The sequence below is a fragment of the Hordeum vulgare genome, chromosome 6H (assembly GCF_904849725.1).
Source record: "Hordeum vulgare subsp. vulgare chromosome 6H, MorexV3_pseudomolecules_assembly, whole genome shotgun sequence".
Lineage (NCBI taxonomy): Eukaryota > Viridiplantae > Streptophyta > Magnoliopsida > Poales > Poaceae > Hordeum > Hordeum vulgare.
The window spans coordinates 113,944,403-113,955,051 of NC_058523.1; positions in this window are offsets into that span (position 1 = coordinate 113,944,403).

Sequence of the window (10,649 nt, forward strand, 5' to 3'; positions counted from 1 at the left end):
CCTGATGACATATACTTGGACTATTGTACGCTAGATGAAGAACCTGAGACAATGGCCAAGAGAAAGATTGGGCTGTAGAAAATTGAACGCAGATGGGCAAAGGAGTGGAAGGATTACAAGTTTGTGACTGCAAAATATGCGAAGAAATTCGCTTTGAAGCCTCCTAGCAGAAGGTCCCCACTTGAGGATCATCAAGTAGCACATCCCTCAAGTCTTATGACACTTGCTGACTACCCAGATGAAAAAGAAAGGCATCTGGCCAAGCTCAAGAAGCAAGCTGAAACAACAGTGAAGAAATTTAATGAATCCTCAGCTGCTACCTCCGGTGCTGCTCATTCCTCAGCAGCAGAAACTTCAGGCTCAGAGATTCCTCAAAAGCAGTCTGCGCCCACAAAGCCAAAGGCTTCAAAGCCTCAAGGGAAGTCTGCACAAGCTTCTGTCACAAAACCCTCAGCTCCAAAACCCTCGGTTCCAAAACCGTCAACACCAAAACCATCAGCGCCAAAACCCTCAGCACCCATCTCATCTACACCAAAGTCCTCAGCTCCACCTCCAAAGCCAGTACAGAAGAAAGTCGTGAAGCCTACGACAACCAGCTCCAGCTCCTCACTCCCAGCTGCAACAAGCTCGGAGACAAAGTCTTCAACACCACTTGTGAAGACTTTGGCAACTACTGAACATGCACCTCTGCCCAGCCCCAGCAAAATCATCACAGTCCCGTCTGCATCAGAGGGAAGTGATAAGTATGATGATGAAACCCTGCAAGCCATCATTAGAAACAAGCAAGAACGGGTAGCACAAGCATCAGGCAATGCTATTCCTCTGGCCATGGAGCCTAAGGTCCTCCTCGACTTCATCAATGTATGGTATGAGGACCCAAACACACCCATTGATGATTTGAAACTTCCTCCTGGCATCAGCCACATGGTGGCCACCTTCATAAACGAAGCCAAGTGGAAGGAACAGAAGGCCAAGCAGGCAAAGATTGCAAAGGCCAAAAAGGAGCAATTCCTCAGGCAAAATCTCCTCAAACTGACTCCTGAAGCACTGGTGTCAACCCAGGCAAAGCTGCAAGTCTTGACTGACAAGTGTGACAAACTGTCAGACCGCAAAGGCATCAAACGCAATTTCATCAAGCTAGCCACTAGTGCTGTTGATGACTACAACAAACGACACCCACCACCAGCACCAACTCCTCAGCCCCTGGTTGAGCAGCCAGAAGATGCATCTCCTGATGAGGAGGAAATTCCTCAAGCTGAGGAACAACACCAAGAGCGCCGTTCTGATGAGCCGGCCATTGAAGAAATCATCACCGAGATCGGCACTGATAAAATTGCAACCCCTAATGCAACTGCTCCTGATCCAGCTGCTTCATCAAAGCAGGCTGATGACTCTGTTCTAGCTGGTTCCTCACTACCAGCTGAAGAATCTGCAGAAAGAACACCTTCACCAAAAGCTTCAAAGGTGAAGAAGACAATCCCGTCTGCATCAGACGCGAAGAAGACAAGAGCTGCTGAGAAGGAAGCAAAGAAGAGAAAAGCTTCTTCAGCAGAAGAAAAGATAGAGGCAAAGCGCCTCAAGGAAACTGAAGAATCTGCCCCTCTGGACCCGGTGCCTCTAAATGTTGCACCTTCATATGAAATGGTCGTCATTGGTGACCAAACTACAAGGGCAGATGAGGAAATGAAGGATGCTGCCTCTGAGGAGCATACTGATGAGGAAATCCAGATTGATGACAGTCCTCAACCTCATATTCCTCAGACAGAGACTACTCAAGCTTCAGCTGCAGCAGCTGATGAATCTGCTTCTGCAACAAAGCCAGCTGAAGAAGAACAAGCTGATGAAAATGTCCAGTCTGATCAGGCTCCTCCCACTGAACAGGCTGACCAAACTCCTCAAGCTGAGAAGGAAGAAGAAATTCCTCAGCCTGAAGCTCAGCCAGAGCAAGAAATACGAGCTAATGAAATTCCTCAACCTGAGGAAACTGCTGAAGAAAATGTTCCCGCCCCTGACAGTGACTTCATTGTGCTCAACCCAGAGACTGCCATGGTTGTTTCCCCTCCCATTCCTCAGCACAATATCAAGCCAGTTCAGCGCCAGCCATTCTCGAAGCGGCCAAAGTTTCAGAAAGAAGATTTCTTTGAGGAACGCATGTATTTCATCAGAGCGAACCCTTATGACAAGCCTCAAATGAGGCATCTGAAGTTTTGGACAAGGACTCAGATGAACTACTATGCTTCAATACTCTATGGACGCAACAAGATATTCCAGCACGGGCACATTCCTCATGATGAGCTTGAAGCAATACCCTATCTGGAACCAGTCCTCAATGTCCTTCATGATGCAGGTTTGCTCCCTATGTGCTCAAATATATCAGACTGGAATAGTGAACTTATTCTTCAGTTCTATGCAACTCTGCACATCTCTGGCAACGCTGATGACATCAACACTTGGGTGTTCGACTGGATGTCTCAAAACACTCACTACAAGGCTCCAGCGTCTGAACTCCTCAGAGAACTGCCCGTACCAATTCCTTCAGACGGGGCAGTGAAGCTTTATGGCGAGCGTGAGCTGCCAAATGGAATGATGGAAGTCCTCATGAAGCCTTTGGCTGCAGGAAAACCCTCAAGAACCACATTCCTCATCCATGAGCTCAAGTACACACCCCGGTCTGTCTACCGCATTCTCTGCAGTGTGCTCGCGCCAATCAAAGGCCATGACGATGAAGAAGATGTTGTAGGCCTCATGAAGAATATCCTCTTCAACATCATTCACGGTATTCCTATGAATATCCATGATTTCTTCTTGAGGACTTTGGCTGACAATGCAATGTGCCCCTATGATCACAAGATTTATGCACCATGGATCATGAGATTCCTCAGGACAAGGACACGCATCAACTTCCATGCTGATTTCCAAAACCATGTTGGTTATATGCCTCCTATCCGGGTCAACAAGAAGACTTTCGAGCCCATTGAGGGAAAAGGAAAGTCTGTGATTGACGAAGGCAGCAGGCCCCTTGATGGCCAGTTTAAAGAACCAGACGCTTATTCTTCATGGGACGATACCGAGACTCGTCCACCCAGCCCTGTTCCTCCTCGCGTGCTAAACACCAGAGAGCTTCTCCTCAGTCTTCATCAGAAGGTGGATCACAACCACAAATGGGTCAAACGCCAGTTTGGTGCCATTTTGAAAACCCTCACTGAAACCCAGAACTCTGTGAAGATTAATCATCACTATCTGCATGAGGTTTTTGATTGTACCTGGGCTACACTTGCACATCTGAAGACACAGACTAAGCTTGAAGAAATGAACTTTGAGCAGGACTTTGACTGGTCGTGGCCTCCCAAGAAGAAGTTCAGGCCCATTCCCGTGCCAGATCTTGAAGACAGCTCCTTCTCTTCATTCCGCACCGCCGAATCTGATGAGGAACAACTCGACACAGCAACCGGCCCAAGGAAGAAGACTACACCCAAGAAGCATCAAGGATCTTCATCAACCGCCAAGAAATGAAGTCTTCACGGGCGTTAGTCCTCAGTTTGTCCCTTTTTGTCACTTGATGACAAAGGGGGAGAAACTTGAGAGTTAGTCTTCAAACGGGATTTATTTTTGGGGCTTATAAACTATATTTAAGTTACAAACTCTTGGTTCTTCTGAAGTTTTTATGTAATGAGTTGTAACTTAAGCCCGATGGTACTCTGATGCTTTTGAACGTTTTTCTTCGCATGCTTTTTCCTCAAGTTTTAATGCACGCATGCTGGAATTCGTCAGATACCATTTGCCATCATGCATCTTCATTTTCTTCGTATGATATGTTATATGTATGCATGATTTACAAGATTCAGGGGGAGATCTCCATGATATAAATCATCAGTGTGCATCTGCTATAAAAGCAGAATCCTCAAGGTATGCACATCTTCAGGGGAATTCCTCAAATGAGTATTTACACTTCATATTTTTGATCCGTGTTGAAGACTTAACATAATTTTCATCAACCACCAAAAAGGGGGAGATTGTAAGTGCATCTAGTGCCCCTTAGTGATTTTGGTGGTTTGAAGACTTATAGGTTAAGTATCGTGTTTGTGAGTATACACATGATCTATAAGTCATTGAGGAGTTTGAGATATTTGAAGAATATCGACCCCTAAAAATGTATATCTTCAGTTGAAGAAATTGGTCTGAAGCTGAAGAAATGAATCGCGAGGAATCTGCGATGAAATTGATATTCCTCATGAAGATATTGATATTGAGAAGATCGGTGGTTCCTGAAGAAAATCTTTCTGAAGAAATTGAAGCGTGAAGATTTACGTTTTCTGTTTTACTTTCTTTGCAATTGATGAATAGTAACACCGTACTGTTAAAGGGGGTCGAAGTAACACTATGGAATGGATTTCCTCATGATGCTCAACCCAAGCCAAATCCTACCAAAAGCCTCAAGTGAGGAATATGAGTGACACGAGGACTCTCACAGTTGAGGGTCCCGACCGTTTCGATAACCACGCCAAGTCACTGGTCTTATCCACTCCAACGGTCATATTTTTTAAGGGCATTAGTGTCAAATCATGTCGGGATGCTCCCAGGCTATAAATAGCCGCCCCCCACAAGCACTAGCTGGTTGGCTGCTCCGTTAGAAACTGACACTTGTCATAAGAGCAACCCAAATTCCTCAGAGCCTTCGAGAGTAATTCATCAGTGAGGAAATACACCACCCACCGAAACCACAAACCAAACCTAGTGATTGAGCATCACTGAAGAAGTTGTTCCTGTGTGGGACTGAAGCCTTTTACCTTTGAGGACTGTGCATCCTCGAGACGGTTAGGCGTCATGGTCTAGAGCAATGCAGCAGTCAATTGTGGATCGCCGGGTGACCGACTTTGTGAGGGTTTGGAAGTCTGCCCTGAAGACTTACCACGAGTGTTGGGCGTGGACTGTGTGTCCTTAGCTCAAGGAGAATACGGTAGGGACTGTGTGTCCCGGGACTGGGTGTCCTTTGGTTTCAATACCAAGCCGCTCCAAACCAGATGTACAACTGTCACAGCAGTTGGAACTGGGTCATCAACGACTGTCGTCTGTGAGAATCGGGTTCTAATTCCTCAACTCTTTACTTTCTCTGTATTATGTGTTGATGACTTTCACTGTGACTGTTTGAAGAATTTGCTGAAGACTTTATCTGAATTTCCTCAACCCCAAATTCTTCACAATAGTTAATCATCATCTGTATTCTGCATGCCTGCTTACTGTGCGATCTGTTTTCACATTCTTCACTCTGAAAAACTGCTGGTGTGAACGTTTGCACGTCTGATCCTTTACTGTTTCCGCTGTAAGTTAGTCATAAGTGAGGAATTTCCTCAAATGGAATTTCCTCAGTGATGAAATTCTAAAAATCTCCTATTCACCCCCCTCTAGTCGATATAACGCACTTTCAGATCGTACTTTTTCAATATGCCTCAACTTTTTATTCTTCACGCATTACATGAGCGTGAAACATTGGACATAGCATGTAGGTGGAATAGAATATGCTGGTAGATATCAAAGGGGTAAAAAGTGGAGAAGGTAATATCACATCAACTAGGCGTAACAACGAGCTATGGAGATTCCCATCAATAGATGTCAATGTGAGGAGTAGGGATTGCCATTCAAATAATGCACTAGAGCTACAAGTGTATGAAAGCTAAACTGAAGCTAAGTGGGGTGTGCATCCAACTTGCTTGCTCATGAAGACCTAGTGCATTTGAGGAAGTCTGTCATTGGAATATACAAGGCAAGTTTATTATGATAAGATAATTCCCACTAGCATATGGAGGTGATAGCATTTGATAATATCGCGATGAAGATCGTGGTGCCACTTTGAGGCACAAGTGTGGTAAAGGATAGTAGCATTGTCCCTTCTCTCCTTTTCTCTCATTTTTTTATATGGTGGGCTTTTCTATTTTTTTATTTTTGCCTCCCGCATAATATATTTTTTATATATATGGTGGGTCATTTGGCCTCCCCCATTTAATTTATTTTTCGTCCGGAGTCTCATCGTGAATTGTGGGGGAATCATAGTCTCCATCATCCTTTCCTCACTCGGACAATGCTCCAACAAGGATGATCATCACACTTCTATTTACTTACAACTCAGTATGGAGAAGTGATAGGAAGATATGACTCCCTGAGAATGCCTATGGCAGTGTACCAGGACGTGCAATGATCTAGCGTGACGTGTATCAAAAACATGATGGAAGGTGGCTTTGCCACTAATACTATGTCAACTCTTTATGATCATGCAAAGCAATATGACGATGAATGAACTAGTCATGTGAAGTGATGATGGAATTTGCATGGCAATATATCTCCGAATGGCTATGAAAATGCCATAATAGGTAGGTCTGGTGGCTGTTTTGAGGAAGATATAATGAGGCTTATGTGCAATAGAGCATATCATGCCATGGGGTGTGGATGCACCAGCGAAAGTTGCACCAATCCTCGAGGTGAGAATGGGCTATGCACGGTACCGAAGAGGCTAGCAAATATGAGATGGTAAAGATGATTAAGTCCAAGGTGTCACATTAGTCATAAAGAACTCACATACTTATTGTGAATTTTTATTAGTTTTATCACACATCAAAGCACTACTCACATGCCCGAGGGAGGGTGTTGGTAGGAGTTAGCCGCCGCGCGCCCCCGACTCGAGACAACACTAGGATTTTAACGAGGAATAAGAATGTTCATGCATCATCACCACACCTCTCCAATATTTAGATGAACAACAAGTTAACACCCCTTTAATCCCGACACTTATATGAATCAACAATTATGGACTTACACCTTTTTCATATTACCATATCAATGTCATTAACTCACAATTTCTCTATGTGTGCTACAAGATGGTTTTGATTATCATTCATTGAATTCCTATTAATTTTTTACTAGTCTTATGACCCAAGAAAATTACCGTCACTACTTATTCAGATCTCAAACAAATATAAGTGAAGAACGAGAGCAAATTATTTCTATAAAATCTACACGCCACCGTGCTCGAAAATATATAAGTGAAGCACATAGAGTATTCCTGCAAATCATAATGAAGGTGAGTCTCTCTCTAATAGGTTTGTACAGCAAATGATGATTGTGACAAACTGAAAGTAAAAGCAAACGACGCTCCAAGCAAAACACATATCATGTGATGAATAAAAATGTAGCTCCAAGTGACATACCGATGGTTTGAGACGAAAGAGGGGATGCCTTCTGGGGCATCCCCAAGCTTAGACGCTTGATTCTTCCTTATAATAATACTTGGGGTGCCTTGGGAATCCCCAAGCTTAGGCTCTTGCTACTCCTTATTCGATGGTCCATCGCGATCACAGTCAAAACTTGAAAACTTCAATCACACAAAACTCAACAAAACTTCGTGAGATCCGTTAGTATAAGAAACATACTGCATACTTTAGGTACTGCTAAAAATTGATTATTAATTTATAATTGCATAATAGGTGCTGTATTCTAACTTATCCATGACTTATACCCCCATACAATCCATAGCATCATCAAAATAAGCAAACTATGCAGGCAAGACAGAATAAGTTTAAAATAGAACAGTCTGTAGCAATCTGTAAAGATCCCATACTTCTGTAAATCTAGCAATTATGAAAAATTTAGGACAACGTGGAGAATTTGTACATAAATACTTTGTAAAAATTTCAAGAATTTAGCATGCTCCAGCAGAGAAATAAAAATTCTTCACTTGAGATGAAAGTTTCTGTTTTTTCACAACATCAATCATACTCATGAAATAAGTTATCCCAAAGGCTTTATTTGGCATAAAAAGTAATTAAACATAAAACATAATCATTATAGAGGAAGTAATCATGTCAAAAAAAAATAATAGAAACTAAAAATCAAAAATTAAGATAACTATTGTGTTGCCTCCCAACAAGCGCTATTGTTTTATGCCCTTAGCTAGGCATAATGCATAGTTTCAAGTGTTGTCATCTTTGAAAATGTGGACAACTTGTTCCAATTTGTCCTCGATAATTTTCATGTCATCACTCAAAATGCTGAGGTCATAAATCTTTTGATCCAAAGCATCAAATCCCTTATTTTGCATTACGACATTGCTATTGATTTTATTAGACAAATTGTAAAGCACTTTAAAATTGGTTTCCATGATAGCCTTAGTTTCTTTCATTAGCTCGATTTGACGATGAATAACCAATATGGTAGGTTCAATAGTCTCTATATTGGGTTTGCCAAATATAACATTCATCATTTCATAGGTATGAAAAGCACTATTCCCAAGAAAATCTTTTTCAAACATGGAATCAAGGACACCTCTAAAGGATAAAGGTAGGCCAACGTAAAAACTTCTAAGAAGTAAATTAATATGAAATTTGATCTTAGGTCTCTTTTGTATAACTAGCAATATATCCCAAGCTTCTTTTAAAGTTTCATCACCCAAGCGCTTAAAATTTAAAACTTCGGAACCTTCTCCCAAGTAAGGTGGAAGAGGCATTTCCGCAGAAGGATTAGACATGACTTCGAACAAGAGTAGTAGTAACAAGCAAAGACAAATATTTTAGTATATTTAATTTTTATGTGATAAACTAAATATAGCAGAAAATAAAAAGAAGAACAAGTGATAGAAAATTTATGAGAATCTAATTGATAGTTGGTGATGGTATTCCCCAGCAACGGCACGAGAAATCCTTCCTGATGACTGTGATCTGAGTTGGGTTTTCCTTGAAGAGGAACGGAGCATCACAACACAATGCGAGTAAGTATTTCCCTCAGTTAGGAAACCAAGGTTTATCAAACCAATAGGAATACCAATCCTCAACCGTCTTCAGCGACTTCACACAAACATACAAACAACTTGCGCCCAACGCGGGCAAGAGGGTTGTCAATCCCCTTGATCTTGTTATTTGCAAGCAAATGAGGTGTGTAGATATTTGTTGATAATTGTAAATTGCAAGATAAAATAAAACACAAATAATGGCAGCAAGGTAGTAGTAGCATTCGTAAATATATAAGTGAATAGACCCGTGGGACGTAGTATTCCCTAGTGGCATCTCTCATGGCAAAGGCATATGTTGGGTAAACAAATTACTGTTGGTAAATTGATAGAATAGCGAATAATTATGCGATTATTACGACAATGATCATGTGTATATAGGCATCACGTCCATAAGCAAATAGGTCGACTCCTGCCTGCACCTATTACTATTACTCCACTTCAAGAGCGAATAGCGAATAATTATGCGATTATTACGACAATGATCATGTGTATATAGGCATCACGTCCATAAGCAAATAGGTCGACTCCTGCCTGCACCTATTACTATTACTCCACTTCAAGAGCGCTTCTATGCTTGCCTCTCTACGTATTAAGTAAAAATAGAGTAATGCTTGGAGAACAATGACATGGTGTAGACAAAGTAAACTCAATTAATATGAATAAACTGTTGGAAATATGCCCTACAGGCAATAATAAATTAGTTATTATTATATTCCCTTGTTCATAATAATCGTTTATTATCCATGCTAGAATTGTATTGATTGGAAACTCAAATACATGTGTGGATACATAGACAACACACTATCCCTAGTGAGCCTCTGGTTGACTAGTTCGTTGATCAAAGATGGTCAAGGTTTCCTGGCCATAGGCAAGTGTTGTCACTTGATAACGGGATCGCATCATTAGGAGAATCATGTGATGGACAAGACCCAAACTATGAACGTAGCATATTGATCGTGTCATTTTATTGCTATTGTTTTCTGCGTGTCAAGTATTTGTTCCTATGACCATGAGATCATATAACTCACTGGCACCGGAGGAATACCTTGTGTGCATCAAACGCCGCAACGTAACTGGGTGACTATAAAGGTGCTCTACAGGTATCTCGGAAGGTGTCCGTTGAGTTAGTATGTATCAAGACTCGGATTTGTCACTCCGTGTGACGGAGAGGTATCTCGGGGCCCACTCGGTAATACAACATCACACACAAGCCTTGCAAGCAATGTGACTAAGTGTAAGTCACGGGATCTTGTATTACGAAATGAGTAAAGAGACTTGCCGGTAACGAGATTGAAATAGGTATGCGGATAACGACGATCAAATCTCGGGCAAGTAACATATCGAAGGACAAAGGGAATGACATACAAGATTATATGAATCCTTGACACTGAGGTTCAACCGATAAGATCTTCGGAGAATATGTAGGATCCAATATGGGCATCCAGGTCCCGCTATTGGATATTGACTGAGAAGTGTCTCGGGTCATGTCTACATAGTTCTCGAACCCGCAGGGTCTGCACACTTAAGGTTCGGTGACGTTTTGGTATAGTTGAGTTATAGGTGTTGGTAACTAAAATTTGTTCAGAGTCCCAGATGAGATCCAGGATGTCACGAGGAGCTCCGGAATGGTCCGGAGGTAAAGATTGATATATAGGAAGTCCCGTTTTGGTCACCGGAAAAGTTTCGGGCTCATCGGTAGTGTACTGGGAGTGCCGTGAGGGGTCCCGGGGACCATCGGGAGGGGTGTCACGCCCCAAGGGGTCTCATGGGCTATGTGAAGAGATAAACCAGCCCCTAGTGGGCTGGAATAAGTTCTCACTAAGGCCCATAAGGTTTGAGAAGGAAAAAAACAAAAGGTGAAAAGAGTTTCCAA